Source organism: Musa acuminata, chromosome BXJ2-1 (genome assembly GCF_036884655.1).
Source record: "Musa acuminata AAA Group cultivar baxijiao chromosome BXJ2-1, Cavendish_Baxijiao_AAA, whole genome shotgun sequence".
Classification (NCBI taxonomy): Eukaryota; Viridiplantae; Streptophyta; class Magnoliopsida; order Zingiberales; family Musaceae; genus Musa; species Musa acuminata.
The window spans coordinates 39425452-39442938 of record NC_088338.1 but is presented as its reverse complement, the minus strand read 5'-3'; the positions used below and the strand labels follow the sequence as shown (position 1 = coordinate 39442938).

The 17487-nt window shown below is 46.5% G+C and overlaps 3 non-coding genes across 3 annotated transcripts; all 3 read left to right on the top strand.

Annotated features, from left to right (window-relative positions):
- The first annotated feature begins 11212 nt into the window (after positions 1–11212).
- On the top strand, positions 11213–11313 carry LOC135599594 (small nucleolar RNA Z43). The gene has a single exon (XR_010481943.1). It is a non-coding gene; the product is annotated as a small nucleolar RNA Z43 (small nucleolar RNA).
- A 288-nt stretch (positions 11314–11601) lies between these two features.
- Positions 11602–11683, top strand: LOC135599598 (small nucleolar RNA U83). Its single transcript, XR_010481947.1, has one exon. It is a non-coding gene; the product is annotated as a small nucleolar RNA U83 (small nucleolar RNA).
- A 77-nt stretch (positions 11684–11760) lies between these two features.
- LOC135599592 (small nucleolar RNA snR60/Z15/Z230/Z193/J17) lies at positions 11761–11855 on the top strand. The gene has a single exon (XR_010481941.1). It is a non-coding gene; the product is annotated as a small nucleolar RNA snR60/Z15/Z230/Z193/J17 (small nucleolar RNA).
- Positions 11856–17487: the final 5632 nt, after the last annotated feature.

The following is a 17487-nucleotide window of genomic DNA, read 5'->3' as shown; positions in this document are numbered from 1 at the left end:
CTTCATCCACACCACCGCAAAACACAATGTACCTCTCCTTGCTTGTACTAATAGTTCTACCGCAGTGGAGCAGCGGAAGAAGAAGCCCCAACAAGAGATGGAGAGAGAGAGAGAGAGAGTAGGAGCGTGGCCTTTTTATAGGGAGAGAGAGAGAAAGAAAAGGTTGCCTTCAAGCAAATGTAACACAGCATACTAAGCGTCGCATTTCCACCATTGAGTGCGGGGGAATAAGTGTTGGTACATAAATCTGTCCGAATTCCAAGAGGCTATTAATTGCATTAAAATGTGAAAAAGTGATATCTCATGCAAAACGCAAATCAAATTCAAGTTTGATGAGAAGAGTTTCACATTCAATGTAACGTATTCGATGCAATTCATCGAATCTAGTTCTGCATTGTTTCATCATCACATGACATGACGTAATATAAAATCTAAATTTACGCTTGATTCTCAAACGTAGAAACCATCTTAGAGAAAAAGATGTGTTCATATATTACGTCACAGAGATAAGTAATAAATATTTGAGTGAAACACGGAAGAAGTTGGTCCGGTCCCCTTTATCTATCACCACAATTAAGTTTAATAAAAACAATTAGTTTATTGGGACATGTTATTAATGTAGACAAACATTTTAGAATAGTGAGTGAACATCAATAAGATTAGTTCATCAATTATAATGTTGAGATAGGAATTCCGATAACAATGAATTATCCATGGATTCAAATGTTTTTAAAGTCGACCTAACACTATATATATAGCAATTTAGATAGATAAGGAATGGAGCCATTGTCACATTGTGATATGAAGTGATCATTAGCTATAATCTTATATGCACTATACTAGAGTCTTATTTTGAATCATATAAGTTTTTGACAAAGATATAAAACCATTAATAGGTATAATCTTATATGCACGTCTCATTTTGAACTATATTAGGTACTAGATATAAAATAATTGTGACTTAAGGTATCAAGCTTTAAGAATGCCTTTGGGGATGAAAGTCTCTCTGGTTGCAAAGGACTAGCAACATAACGAGCTCTAATAGTACCTATCATTCTTCCATATGAGTCTGTCTGTGAGGGTGAGGCCATATTTGCAAGCCCAAATCACATTTTAAAGATCTATCACAATGAATATTATAGTTAAAGTTTTGAGGCAGTGAGAAAAAGCTTGAATTAATATTACTAGTCGTTCCTTTAATAGTATTTTCATGAAGGAATAAGTCATTGGTGGCATAAACCACCTTTATACGAATAGTTGAGGCTTTGGCATGAAGGTTGCAAAACACAAATCATTCCTATTTATCCAAATATAACACGGTGAATTAGCAATGATACTACAAAGCAGGTAAGGTTATAGGGAACATCTCAAAAGACAGACTCCTTTTCTTTATAAGAACGCAAGAATATATTGAAATAAAGATGGATACAATTGTTAGAAAATAAATAGATAAACAAGTTGTAGAAGAAGTTGATTGTTATTAACATATCCCCCTTCCTTTTATACAGGTTAGAAGGGAGAATTTTCCTCAACAGGTTAGAGGATTTTCCTCAACAGAGTAGAGAGATTTCCTCAAACAATTAGGGAAATCTCATCTACTTATCATGCCCCCGCAAGATGGTACTTTGATCAAAGAGGCCAATCTTGGACAGATATAATGCAAAAAGTTTATGAGCTAGAGGCTTCGTAAATGAGTCGGCCAATTGATTAGCCATATGAACATGAGAAACACGAAGTTGACGATGGACAACTTGATCGCGTACAAAGTGGAAGTCGATAGCAATATGTTTCATGCGGGAGTGGAATACCGGATTAGCGCACAGATAGGTAGCTCCAATATTATCATAATATATTGTAGGGGTGGAATCGATGTTGAGTTCCTAGAGTAGATTCGTGATCCAATTGAGTTTTGCAGTGGTAGCGGCAATGACACGGTATTCAGCTTCAGTTGTAGACCGGGCGACTGTCTTTTGCTTCTTAGAACTCCAACTGATTGGATGAGCACCAAGGAAGATAATATACCCCGATGTGGATGTTCTATCATCAAGGTTACCTGCCCAATCAGCATCGGCAAAGGCATGAAGACGAAGTGGAGAGTGTTTACGAAAAAAGAAACCATGATTTAAGGTCCCTTTAAGATATCGTAAAGTCTCTTGACCACAGACCAGTGTAGAGTAGATGGTTGCTGCATAAACTATGATAATTTGTTGACAGCAAATGAGATGTCTGGACGCGTGAGAGCTAAGTATTGTAAAGAGCCAACAACTTGGCGGTATTGAGTGGGTTCCGTAGCAAGACTTCCATCCGATAATTTGAGAGAACCACTAGTAGAGATGGGGGTTGTAACTGCATTTGCATCCTGTATGTTTGTCTTTAATAATAAATCTTGAATGTACTTGCGTTGTGATAAAAGGAGTCCGGAAGACGTGAAGGTAGCTTCGACGCCCAGAAAGTAGCTCAAGGGTCCGAGATTCTTAAGCGAGAATCGAGCTGTCAGCTGTTTGATGAACGCTTGGATGCTGATGGGATTGTTGCCTGTGACAATAATATCATCCACATATACCAGAATATACATTGTGTTTCCATGATGATGTCGCAGAAACAACGAAGTGTCAGATTTGGAGTTAAGAAAGCCAACAGAAGTCAAAAATGAGCTAAGTTCATTGTACCAAGCTCTCGGAGCCTAACGAAGTCCATAAATGACTTTCCGAAGTTTGCAAACATGCTGTGGATACTGAGGATGAGTAAAACCGGGGGGTTGTTGCATAAAAACATCTTCGGATAGAGATCCCTGTAGAAAGGCATTATTAACATCCAATTGTCGTAATTGCCAGCCTTTAGTGGTAGCTAGACTCAAGATAAGCCGGATTGTAGTGGGTTTAACAACAGGACTAAACGTCTCAGTGAAATCAACTCCATGTCGTTGATGAAACCCTTTAGCGACCAAGCGTGCCTTATATCAGGCAACAGAGCCATCTGGGTTTCGCTTAATTCTAAAGACCCACTTACACCCGATGATGTTTTGTGAAGGATGGAAAGGAATGAGATCCCACGTTGAATTATGGAGGAGGGCATTATATTTCTGACTCATGGCAGTACGCCAATGCAGAGATTTTTATGCTTGAGTGAAGGTGGTGGGTTCAACGTTGGGGGATGAGGAATTCATGATAGCTTGTAGGTTAAGTACCTGACGAGGTTTAAAAATACCATGCTTAGAGCGAGTGGTCATAGGATGATTGGAGACGACAGGATTGAGAGGTGATGTTGGGTGAGGATCTGTGGCACAAGCCGGGTCAAGTGGAGACACGTCAGGGGCACTTGGACGAGAAGGAGATAAAGAGGATGGTTGTGTTTCGGAACATATTGCCCCATCAATTGGGGAAGAGTGGAGTGGAGTAGGAACAGAGGAAACGGGCAAGTGTTGAACTGGACTGATATAGTGCGGATCAGGAGGGGAGGAAGTAGACGAAGTCATGGGAGGCTCGTCCGATTGGTCCGAAGGTATACTCCAGTGAGATAGTGAAGTGGTCCATATGGCAGGATATGGAAGAGTTTGGAAAGGAAAGTTAGACTCAACAAAGACAACGTGACGTGATATGAAAATTTTGTGAGTGTGGAGATTATAGCAGCGGAAAGCATTATGTTCAAGTGAGTAACCAATAAAGACGCAAGGAGTAGATCGAGATGTTAACTTATGAGAGGCATAAGGACGTAACCAAGGATAACATAAACAACCGAACACTCGGAGTTTACGAAGGTTAGGGGGTTTGTGAAATAATGTGTCAAAGGGGGACTGGTATTGTAGAACTGGTGTAGGCATTCGATTAATTAGGTAGACAATAGTTTGAAAGGCTGCTGTCCAAAAAGTTGAAGGCATGGAAGCCTGATGTAGAAGTGTGAGTCCAGTTTCTACTATATGCCGATGTTTGCGTTCGGCAGAACCAACTAGTTGAGGAGTATATGGGGGAGACTTGAGGTGTTGTGTTGAATGCCACAAGCTGAGAGATGGGATGCTAGGGCTTGATATTCACCACCACCATCAGAGTAGACTGTTTTAACGATAGACTGAAAATAGTTTTCGACCAACTTCTGAAAAGTGAAAAAAATGCGAGAAACGTCAGATTTATGAGAAAGAGGATATATCCATGTGTACTTAGAGAAGTGATCTACAAAAATAATATAAAATTAAAACTTATCAAAAGATAAGATTGGAGCAGGACCCCAAACATCAGTATATATAATTTCAAAAGGTTTAGAGGAGGAAATGGAAGATGAGCCAAAAGGCTGCCGATGACTCTTATTACTAAGACAAGCATCACAATGCATCATAGAATTAGTGGACTTAAAAAGAGGAAGAGAGTGATGAGATAATAATTTCTACTGAATAAAGGACGAGGGATGACCAAGCCGACAATGCCACACATCAACTGGAGCCGCAACAGAAGAATGAACAGTGGGCTGGGTTATTCGAGAGTCTGACGGCCATTCGTAAATGTTGTCTTTATTCGGGCCTTGGACCAATGATGCCCCCGTGCTCAAGTCCTTAACAAGAAATGAATCAGGAAAGAATTCAATGGAAGTATTGTTATGTTTGCAAAATTGAGAAACAGAAATGAGGTTGCATTTAATATGAGGGGCGCATAAAACATCATCGAGGGTAAATGTATTAGAGTCAGAATTAAGCGTTGTGGAACCAGTATGAGTTATAGGAAGTCCTTTACCATCACCGATGGCTGGAGTTACCACTTTACGAGAAGTGATGACTAGGAGGATATGAGGGGTGTTGCATGGAACTCACAGAATCAAGAGGTGCATTAGCCAAACCTTGGGTGATGTTCGGCGAGTACCGAGTGCTCTTCCGTTTAGACTTGTGACTGACTTGAGCTGTGACAGTTGATCCAGACAGTTTGTCTGCACGCTTCAAGTACATCTCGTAGTCAGTCAGTTTGAGGTGGACTATGGTCCTGTGATTTTTTCCACATTGAGTTTTCTACGTTAAAAGATTTGGTCTCACTATATGATTGATTTATTGCTCTACTATTTATGTTCTTCTGGTTGATATTTTCATTTTGATATCAAGTTGGTATTTTGATGAGGAACCCATTTTGATACACAAAGAGGAAAAAGAATTATTTTGCTTTAACTAGTTTTTCCCAACACACAAAGAGGACGAAAGAGTTCATAGATTTCAGCCTCTCTATCAACTCCCTCACCTAGTTCTACAGAATTGCTTGGGTTGTCAAATCTTCCGGAACTACTCCTCTAGGCCACACCACCTAGTTCTACAGAATTGCTTGGGTTGTCAAATCTTCCGGAACTACTCCTCTAGGCCACACCAAAGCACATTTAGGTGCATCATCGAGGTGTCACTACTCTAGTAATTGACGCTCCTACCTGTAGTCTTTCGCTCTTTCTATAGCACCCAGCTTCAGCACTTGCTACTTAGTGTCATCTATCGTGCCTTCCTCTTCCCCATTATCATAGCCTATATCTAACAGATTTCACAATCGAACGATGCCATCGTATCCGCACCGTCCGGCTGCCCATTACAATAGCAACCCATGTCTAGACAGCACCCCTTCCCACCTTTCTTCTCGTTGCTACCTCCATCTTCGACACTACTATCTCTATCCCCGATCTTACGATCTAAGAACTCCCATAGTCACAACAGGAGAACTTCCAATAGCCAACTTCCTAGTGAATCTAATGTGACAACAAATTCGTCACTGACACCCCAGTTATTGTCCTTACAGGAAACCATATCACTTCTCAACCTACAGGCCTTATCACCATCAATGCTGCAGTACTGATCCCTTTTAAATTATCTAAAGACGGTAACTATACATCTTGATATATATAACATTCTAATCTCCTATTTGTTGAATCTCATATTTTGATGATGAAATCAATTGATAAGTATTTATGATTTGATATACGTTTTTAGTGACGTAGGATACTTCGATCAGGATGAGACAATTAAAGCAGGAAGAATCATGTTAGGCCGATGGAACATGTCAGAAGATTGGACGTCGAGCCGGAGGATCGGTCGACGTATCGACAGAAGGCTTCAGGCCATGGATTCGGGCATCGAGCCAAGAAGAGCGGATATTATACTAAGGATATCGGAGTTACGGAGTCAACTGACCGATTGGGCAATAGGCCGCAAGAGAGGACGATGCGCCGAAAAATCGGACGAAGCGTCGATGGACCAATGACATGCCGGACAATATGATTCAAGCTTAGTAATAATTTTCTAGATCGAAGTATATTTTTACATGTGCAGGATTAACTACGATAGTAAGACATAAAGTAAAATGAAGTCCCGAAGTTAAGAACGTGATTTCGTTGGGAGTTTGAGAGTTCGTCAAAAAGTTCGGACATTCATTGGAAGTTCTACCGGAACCAACCGAGAAATCTAGGAGCTTGCCAAAGAAGCTCATCGGAATTCGCCAAGAAGATTGTCGTGAAGTCTAGGAGCTTGCCAGGAGTCCGCTAGAACATTGCCGAGAGATCTTCGGAAGATCGCTGGAAGCTCGCTGGAAGAAACCTAGACTTACGGACTTGTTTAGCTTAGGAAATATCTTAAATTTCATAGTTAGCACGTAATTAGGATTGGAATTGGGCCAACCAAATTAAGGGTCAGTTGGGCCCATGTAAGGACTGTGTTGGGCCCAATGAAAGGCCCAAACAATGACCCAAGAAGTGGCATCATCGTGGCACAATCTTCGAGACTATGTCAAGCGGTGGTATTACCAGTCTGGGTGGTGGAACCACCCATGGTAGGGTGCCAGGCGATGGTACAGCCAGTCTGGACGGTGGTACCTCTTAGTGGCAAGGAGGCAGGTGGTGGTACTGCCCAGTGCAATGTCAGTGTCAGACTGACACTGGCGGTGGTACTGCCCAGCACAGGTGATGGTACCGCCCGAACCTAGGAAACCCGGGATGAGATATTTTTAGGCTCCAAGTTTGAATCAACTTGAGGCCTATAAATACCCTTCTCATCCCTAGTTAAACCACAAACAACTTAGAGCAAAAAGGAAAGAAAACTCTAGTGTAATTGTGTGTGAAACTCCTATCAAAGTTCTAAGTATTAGAATAGGTTAAGAGATGAGCAAGTGGGGGTGTAAGGGTTATCTTCTAAACCAGGTAAAAGAAGAAGGAAGACCGATAGTGGATGCCGGTGGCCTCGACGGAAGAGGAATCGATGGAGTGGATGTAGGTCACGACGACCGAACCACTATAAAAATATGGTTTGCCTTTACTTTGAGCAATTTACTTTAAACTGCAAATTGCCTTCTCATTACTTGTTACGCTCTTCCGTACACTTTCAATCTAAGCATATTTCTGGAATCAGTTTTCAACATACGAAGAATTTTCAGAACCAACGTTACAATAAACGAGAAATATAATAAAGACTCGCAAACCCCAATAATAATAATCACAAGTACACACATCACACGATCCATGATCATCTGTCCACACATCATACATCACATGTATAAATAATCATCATCATGTATGATTACTAGATAATGATAAAAATAATAATTAACTAAACTTAATTAATTAGTATTTTATGAAATCAGGGATATATAGGAAATTTCTGAATTCATAGGGGTATTTTTATAATTTGGACAAAAGACAGAAACTGGAATTTCTGAAATTCACAAGGGCAAAACTATCTTTTTTGCCCAAAAACCCTAAGCCCCTTTGCCTTTTCGCTGCTGTTGCTGCCGCCACCACCCTGCCGGCGACGGTAGGTGCAACAGGGTTGGGGCGTCGCCCCTGTAGGTGGGCGCCCCCATGGGTAGCGCTGGCCCCGTGGGCGGGCATCCCTATGGGTGCCGCCCCTTCCGCGGGCGGGTTCTGCCCACGAGGCAGCGCCTGCAGGCGGTGTTGCCTCGCCGAGGTTTTTGCCCATGGGAGCAGCGGCCATAGGCGCCGCTGCCCTGTGGTACCTCTGCCCGCTGGCTGCCAGCCCCGTCGGTCGCAAGCCTGCTGCAGGCACAGCGCTTGCGCATGCGTCGACGTTGTGCTGCCTGGCTACGGCTATCGCTGTAGGTGGTTGCAGGCACACAGATCGAGGGCAGCAACTATTGCTGCCCTTCCTTGTTTTTACGTCAATGATTTTGACGTCAAAATTCTTCCTAAACACAACACACGCAGTTCAAAACCAATCATTCGCATGAACAACCTAGCCTTGATACCACTGTTGGGAAATCTTGGGGGTGACATCAGATGCACAGCAGAAGAACAAGAAAACAAAATCCCCGATTCCCAAAGAGATGTTCATCGTCGTGCGAAGATTGGTGCGCATAATCCGCGAAACTGAAAAACTGTGTATAGAGTATATTATGTTACCTAGGGAGATCGTATATCCCTATTTCCTTACAGATCTTTAGGAGAGGGTGAAGGAGGTCAAGCGTCCTCCTCTCTAGCGGTGATCCACACAGCAGGGCTGTGATGATGCTCCTCAAAACTCAAAACCTACTCTGAGATGGAGAGGGGAAGGAGAGGCAAGCAAAGGCAATAGCCTTTGAGGCTCTGAATCCCTCCTATTTATAGAGGTCTCCTGTCAAACCCTAATGGATCCTCCTCTAGTGGGTATTGGATCTGCATCCAATAACCCAAGCCTTTTAGATTAGTGGATCTCTATCCAATAATCTCTCATGGGCTCTTATTGGATCTCGTCCATGGGATCCAATAATTCAGGGGCTTATTGGATATCCAATAAGATAAGGGCTCTGTTGGATATCTCATATCTAAACCTCTACTAATCGTAATGCCTACCATATGTGTGTGATCCTCTAGGCACAATATCGAGCTGACCGTGAGTCATACCCGTCAGAACTCCTTCTAACTCAGTGAATTATTATCTCTGTAATAATTCACTCGACTCATCGACTACGGACGTACTAGGCCACTATGCCGTAGTCCCTAGACGATACAAGGAAATCCAATCTATTGGACATGTCTGTCCTCAGTTACCGTGTACCTATAGTCCCTCATCCATCTAATATCCCAGAGATCATATATCGAGCATGGTGTTGTCAGACCCATACGGTTTCTACTCGAGTCTCGCTCTAATCGGATTCTCCCGGAGAACTCTTTTTCTCTCAACCCGAATGACCCTGGCCAGAGATTTGTCTGAGCAAAAACACATGGGATATTCCTCTCATGACGTCAAGAGTGGATGATCCTCTATCGACACTCAATAGCCCTCGTAAGGTCGACTACCACTCCCAATGACCAACTGTACTAGATCTGGGACAGCCAAACCTATAAGTCTAGTATCAAAGAGTGGAGTACTCATACAGGACATCCTTGGTGTCTCAAGTCTAAGGACCAGATATACCACTATGACTACGGAATCGCTGTCTGACAATAAGGCATCATCAACCATCCAGCATTCCGTAAGTGAATCAATTAGTGAACTCATTCTCCAATGAGCACATATACTGTATCCCTAGTGTCCCTACACGAGCAGCTATGAGACCAGCCGCATCCATCATATGGACGGGTATACCACACACTAGTCTGTCCGGTTATCACGATGTCCCTCTCGAGTAACCTATGACCAGGATTATTTATGATATGTGTTTAAAGGTGAATCGATCTCATTTTCGTGATCTCATCACGATCTGATTCCCATTGCACAAATCCAAGGACATCACAATATATATGTGCATATATGCAATAGTTATAAAGTGATATATACCAAAATATAATAAGCAAAAAGATTCTGTATTAAGTCACACGTGTCATCACTCACGTGATTGGCTTCCTGGGCACCTATGACTAGCACCAATGTTAGGAACTTCCGGTGGATTGAATAGGATGATGAGGTGGCTGCGCCTCTTGAACGTCTCGGGCGAGAGTTGGACCGGCGGGGTCGGTTGGGCCCTCGTGAGTGGATGTGGGTCACGTCCTTCCGTTCTCAGGGTGGTTGACAGCTCGTCTTCGCGACGTGGTCGCGCCCTCGGGAAGGGATGCTAGTTGGCATTGGTTGGGATCCGGACCGACGGGCTGCCCTCCTTCTACGCACCAAATGGAAATTCCCAGGTGGAGACGCTCGCTGCTCGGGAGTGGTCGCTTCCCTGCAAAAATGGCCTTCGTCGGGTGCTTCCCGACTTTGGCCCCTCCGACAAGCAAGTCAGTCGAGTGTTATTTTTTTTACCTCTCTTTTTTCTCCCCTTCGTTGAGTGTCGGACAAGGGTTTTTATACCATCATGCGAGGATTGGTTCCACCTTGATTTGGCGTGGCCACTGACTTTCATAGGGGTAGAGTGACTTCTCTAATGAGTTGGCATCTTTGGGGGTGCCTGAGCGACGTCAAACAGCACTGTCCCAAGCTCTCGGTGTAGTCATGTCGCATAGTATATCGGTACGGAACCCAATATGGCGTGCACCCCGGGGTTTTGATGGCATATGGCGTCGGTTCGTGGCTGGTGGCATGTGACGTCGATGGTGATTCATACAGAGCCAAAATATGTCCTATCATTAATCATGAACAAGATTATTAATCTCTTAAATGAAAGAGATCATGTTACCTAGTAAGTGGAAGAAGACTTAATAAACTTGTAAAACGATAGCTAATCTATAATCATTAATTTAAATTTAAATATTTTGAGTTAGTGATTTGAATAAACAAATAAATGTGTTGGTTCTCTCATCGGGAGATAATTACCGAGCAAATCACGTTAAAAAGTGGGAGTAGAGTTTATGTTGTTCACTCGTGATGGTCATCTTGGATGACTAGACCGGGCCAATTGTGGAGGCGGTTCAACCAGGTCAGATAACACTGTAGTCCTCTTCTTATGCTTGGATAATTAGACCGGACCGATGTCCGAGCCGGTTTCTTTGAACAGATTAGATAACACCGTCCAAGTCGACTCATGTTTGGATGATTAGACCGGGACGACGGCTGAGCCGGTTTAAATACGTGAGGTAACAAGCCAAATCTTGAGGTCCGTTGGATCTCGAACCTCCTCGCTAGCGGACGGTCGGAATGCGATTGTCATCGAAACCCTCATCGAGTCCCGAAACCCTAATTACTTTCCTCACCTATTTAAAGCCACGAGGTCTACCGCATCTCCAAGAACAGCCTTCCGCCCCTCTCTGTTTCTGCCCGCCTCTTCTCCTTCGATCAGGTTGGCTTCCTTTAGGGTTTTCGTGTTTTTGCTATTGCTACATGGCATCGTTCGTGGAAGAGGGACGATGACGAATGCGTTGATTAAAGGTCTCGTTCGTCGTAATGGCGGCACCACCGCCTTGCCGACCATCCTGATATATCACCACCCATATTCTGAGTCCCACTCTCTCCCTCTGCTTTTTCTTTTACTTTCGATCTTTTAGCCACAAAGGTTTACTTTCAATATTTTGTTTGTGTGGCCGATGATTAAGCTGATAATAATGACAAGCATATGTCTGAAGCTTATCTGTGTGGAATAGATCTAATCTTCTCTATGAGGCCACCCTTTCGATTTATTTTTATTTTTTCGTTTTATTTTTGAAATTTCTGGATTTATCGTCAGGAGATTAATGTGGGGCGTTTAATTCTCTTGATTTGATAAGTTACATGGTGGTTGATGTTTCTGATGGAGCCCATGACGAGGATTGTGATACTTGTATTTTGTCTGAGATACTGTGATTACATCTTTACTACTGCCTTCCTTCTGAGGCTTCCATCTGCATGCGTTTTGATGTTGGATTTAGTAATGTTGGTTCTTTTGTTTTGATGTAATATGATTAATGGGCTGAAATGGTCGCGCGATGATCGGTTGCATAGTTCAAATGATCACCCCTTTGAGGGTATGATTAGTATGAACGTCTTTCGCTCCTATCTGATGACCTAAACATCTTTTGCCTTAAATTAGAGTTTTTATCTTCTTATTGTTTAAATGGATTGACCTTTCTTATTTTTGAGTTATAAAATGATGTAAAATTATCCATGGAACTGTAATTTTTTCGATTTTATCTTTGATTAATATATGGTATTTTATATGATCGAGTTTTACCCGTGTAACTTTTTGAGAAATTTCTGTGATGTCATCTGAATCACATATTGGAACATTCTTTTTATTATCACGAATTCCTTTCTCGACTAATATAAACGTTCTCCATCATCCCTAGAGTCTACCGGTGATTACTGCTTCAGGCGGCTGCGATGATCTCTGACGTTAAAACTGCAATCCGTCTGCTTCGATCCAATAAACAGCCGTTTTTATTCAGGGTCGATTGTGTTGTATGTGTATATTGAATCATAGCATTGGATATTTGCACAAATGTCTGAATATATATAATTCTCACAAGGATGGCCAGTTATACCTATAAATTAGGCCTATAATTTTTGAAAAATCTTAAAATATTGATTATATGAATTAAAAAGAATGATAATAAAAAATTCTCAGTTAGAATTTTTATAACACATAATGTTTTTTTTACTAAATCGTAAAAAAAGTATAACTCTAATAGAAAACATTATAATTTAATTTCAATTAATTGAAATTTTTATTAACAATAAAACACCAACATTACAAAAAGTTTGGAGGTATTATAAAAATATTAATATATGAATGTGAATGATTTTTGTTGAAAATGATGAAGATCTTGACATATTTCAAAATAAATCACGATAAAATTTTGTTTTTTTTCCACTTTGTCTTAAATTTAGGTATAAATAATTTTTAAATGAGCAAATGATAATAAAAAATAACTATATATTATTCTTGTTTAGTAATAAAAAATACTATAATTCTATTCAAAAATATTATAACTCTATTTGAAGACACTATAAACCAAATATATTGTAAAGCTATTTAAAGATATTTAAATAAAAATATTATAACTTTATTTAAAAAATATTATAATATTGGATCAGTTTAGTTTTAACCGGTAAACTATTTGTAAGGGTATTTTGATTTTATTTTATTTTTAAGAAAGGGAATGATCGATCAGGGGTGTCATCCGAAAATAAAATAAAATTTAAGGTAATTTTGATGATGGTGGAGAATTTTTCCTTGTCCAACTCGCAACGGCAGACTTGGCGTGCAAAATCTCCCCCATCGGCCGGTTTTGTTAGCCCCCCTGTCGGCAGATCGGAGCTCTAGGCGTCACTTAAGCCGTCGTCTTCGCGGCCGCTGCCTTAGCGGGGGGCCCGGTTCCGTCGGGACCCTTAGGACTGGGGTCCACTCATCAGAGCTGACGTGGCCACGGGAATTCTGTTCCGGGGTGAACACGATTCAAAACGGAATCCCCTTCTCCCGCGCCTTTGCTGCCCTCTTGCAGGTACCGCCCCAGAGAAAACCGTCGCCGGAACTCTCTCTCTCTCTCTCTCTCGCTCTCTCTCTCTCTCCTCCTCGACTCTCCTCCTCCCTCTCCCTCGACTCTCCTCCTTCTCCCGCGCCTTTGTTGCCCTCTTGCAGGTACCGCCCCAGAGAAAACCGTCGCCTGCACTCTCTCTCTCTCTCTCTCCTCCTCGACTCTCCTCCTCCCTCTCCCTCTTACGACGAAACCCTGATAAATTATTCTTGATCCCGGCCCTCCTCGGCTCCCGCGCCCGCCCCGCCTCGCCATCGTCGATGGCTCCGCCGAATGTGATCCCGAAGTACGCCAAGTTCGGCCGGTCCTCCCTCATGAGCTGCTTCAGGGCGATCCCGGCCGGCGAGCTGCGTCTGGGCTACTTCGCCAAGGACCTGCAACAGTTCAATCTCGTCCGGCGGTCGCTGCTCGCCGCCGTCGGGATCGTCGGCTTCTCTTCTTTGAAGGTCGGGCCACGTCTATCCATAAGGTGCCGGCGGCGAGTTTCATCTATTCTTTGTGTTGCTTCCTCCTTACATGTTAGGTTCAATGGGTGATTCAGGACCATGACAAGGATGCTCTGAGTGTTACGGTAAGTAACTTTTTCAGCCGTGACCTCAGGGTCGACACGGCTGATTCAGGGCTCCAAATGGTCGGGATCAAACGTGGCTCCCCTTGGGATGTTGTGGTGGCTGCCGCGGGGGATCCGGCCGGAAAGTTCTGCGACGCCAAGCGGATTCAGCGGCGGTCGAGTACCTGCACACAGGTCGGGTCGGTTGCTTGGCCCGACCCCTCCGACGATCAAGTCAGTGAAGCGGAGAGGAGCTTCTTGGTGAGATCGTTCTCCCCCTTTCTGTTGGGAGCCAGGGGGTATTTATAAGTGGGTTTGATGTTACCTGATGGGCCATCCTACCGGGGCAGGGTCGTACCTCTGATGGCGTCTGTCGTCGCAGTCGTTGCATGGAAGGCCGAGCTGCCGCAGGGTATGGGGGGTGTCAGTCAGCGCCTTCGCCTGCCTTGGCCGGCCATGAGGGGTCAGCCGAGGAGGCTGTTTGGGTATGGTGGGTGTGGGTGCGCGTCGTGTCGTTGTTAATGCTCGTTCTGGAGTAGTGTGCCGCACAGGGTGTCCGACGTGGGGGTGCATTACGTCAAATCCGAGGTGTTATGTCAAATCAGTTTTTTACCCCTATCATATGCCCCACCCGAAAGGAGCTATGCGTCGGTTTTGCAGGTAGGGAGTCCGATGCATGGCTTTCTGCTTCAAGCGGGCTGTTCAGACGGGTCTGAGGAGCGCGCCGCAAACGGGTCGGTCGCGTGAATGCATCTCGAGCAGCGTTAGGTCGAGGCGTGCAACTCAGTCGGGAGGCTGAGGAGGATTGGACTCGGGGGTAATGGAGCCGATAAGGGTCGAGGAGCACAACGCAGGCGGGGTGACCGCGCAGGTGTGTCTCGGGAGGCGTAAAGCCGAGGGCCGAGGGGCACAACGGAGGCGGGGTGACCACGCAGGTGTGTCTCGGGAGGCGGGAAGCCGAGGGCCGAGGAGCACGACGCAGGCGGGGTGACCGCGTAGGTGTGTCTCGGGAGGTCGAGGAGCACAACGCAAGCGGGGTGACCGCGCAGGTGTGTCTCGGGAGGCCGAGGAGCGCAACGCAGGCGGGGTGACCGCGCATGTGTGTCTCGGGAGGCGGGAAGCCGAGGGCCAAGTGGCACAACGCAGGCGGGGTGACCGCGCAGGTGTGTCTCGGGAGGCCGACGCAGGCGGGGTGACCGCGCAGGCGTGTCTCGGGAGGTAGGAAGCCGAGGGCCGAGGGGCACAACGCAGGCGGGGTGACCGCGCAGGTGTGTCTCGGGAGGCGGGAAGCCGAGGGCCAAGGAGCACAACGCAGGCGGGGTGACCGCGCAGGTGGCATTTGGTTCTTTGACCGTTTGGTTGGTCGTCTGACTGCGCGCGGGCGCGGGAGGCCAGGTTGCTTTTCCCCTGGGGAAGGTAATGGGCTACCCCTTTTTGGGAGTCGCTAGTTCTCGAAGCTGATATGATTGGGGGCCTCCGTACTTCGCACCGCGCTGCCGTTGGCCGCCACGTCAGGCTCCCATTAATGCGGAGCGCCCTTGGGGGTCTCCCGATGCGACGTGACGGCTGCGGGTGAGGGGGCTGCCGCCCGTCCTTGGGAAGCGAAGGGGCGCTGGTTCTGACGAGTTATCCCCTTTAAACGGCGGAGGCTCAACTCCGCCTCCATCTTTCGCCGTCGTACTTTCTCCTTCGAGTTACGTTGTTGCCTCCCTGGTCCCCTTCCGTCTTCCGCGTACTCTTCCTCTCTTCTTAAGGTCAGCCGGGATGTCGTCTCCTTCTTCTCCTCCTTCCTCCTCATCCTCTTATTCTCTTCGTGTCCTCGGAGCTGGGGAGGGAAGTCCCCCTCCATCTCCCGTCAAGTCCTCCGACGGAGAAGCGGCACGAGCCCTTGAGGCTCTGATGTGGCCGCAAGACATTGATTCCACCGTAAGCGGGGCCCTGCTGGAGGAACTCCGGGTGCGCTATAACATCCCGGAGGACCATATCCTTAGTGCTCCCGAGCCGGGTCAACGGGCGTATGACCCTGTCCCGAAGGGCTTCGCCCTGACCCTCGACACCTTGGAGGCGGGCTTGCGTTTTCCTCTTCACCCCCTCATAGCGTCCTGCCTGTCTCTCTGGCGGATTTCGCCATCTCAGGTGGCGCCAAACTCTTGGCGTTACCTGGTGGTATTCCTGGGGGAATGCCATTACGCCAATATACCCCCACTCTCAACCTCTTTCTCTCCTGCTACCGCCTCTGCAAGGGTTCGTGGGGCTATTTCTTGTCAGCCCGGACGGGTTTTCGAGTCGGTGGTGCCCCTTCCAGTAACAAGGGATGGAAGGGGAGGTTTTTTTATGTCAGCCGTGCGCAGGACTGGGGTTTCGGGGTTCGGTGGTCTCCGAGGGCGATCGATAACACCACCCCATGTCTAGGCGAAGCAGAGCGCCAAGCTCTGGTGAGGCTCAAGGAGATTCTCCCTAGGTCACAGGTCATCCGCACCATGACCGAGCAATGGCTAGTCGAGGCGGGCCTCAGCCCGATGCCTCTGGGTATGCTTAGTTACGTTTTGTCCGTGCGTTTGCGTGGTCGGCCCCGGGTACTAACTTCTTTTGTTTCTCGTAGATATGGTGAACCTGCGTTCGCTCTTGGGGGGTCAGGGTTCGGAGCCCCCCCTTCCAGCTTCGCCAACCGGTCCGCAACCTCCAATTCCCGCTCTGTCGACCAACCCGCTACCTGGCTCGGAGGGCGCCCCGCTGGAGGTCGAGGCTGGGCACCCTTCGAAGAAGGCGAAGACAACCCCGTCGAAGGGGTCCAGGACGAGCTCTCATCGCGGAGGGGCAGGCCCTAGTCGGCGGATGGTCGGGAAGCGTCTTCACCCTGTCTCCGTGCGCGACCTCTACCGGCTTCCTGCCAGAGACGGGGAGCCGTACCTGACGCGGCTAGCAAGCGAGATCCTGCCCGATGAGCTCAGCGACCCCTGGTTCCCCGCTGGGAGGGCTTGTCCCGGGGGTCTAAAGTATGGGCCGGAGGGGATCCCTCCGCACCGTTTCTCCGAGGCGCGCTCCATCCCGATATGGCTCATGACTTGTATGTCCTGCCCTCGGAGACGTTGCTCAACAAGTCGGCCCAGTCACTGACCTGGGTAAGCGTGTTCCCGTTTTCCTGGTTCGTCTATCTGATGCCGGCCTTCTTGATCTGTTTCCCTCTATGCATGGTCTCCACTACGCGGTGGCCCTGATGGACAGGGTGCGCGACGCCGGGCGAGTCATTGGGGGCCTCGTCCATCGCAACGCCGAGCTCCACCGTCGGATCGCGGAGGTTCAAGCCGGGGCCGGCCCAGAGGCCGTGGCGGCCACGGAAAAGCGTGCGATTGATCTGGATGCAGAGGCGGCGCACCTCCGGTCGGAGCTCAAGGCCTCGAAGGAGGCGAACGAGGGGCTCCAGAAATTAATGAGGGTGGAGCGGACCGAACTCCGCCTATTGAAGACGGAGGCGGGTGCTCTCGGTAAAAAACTGGACGCGGCGAAAGCTGAGGCGAAGACGGCCTCGGAGGCGCTGGCGGAGGAGGCTCATCTTCGACTCGCGAGAGACAAGGAGCTCCTCGAGGCCTACAAGAGGTCGGAGGGGTTCGAGCTCG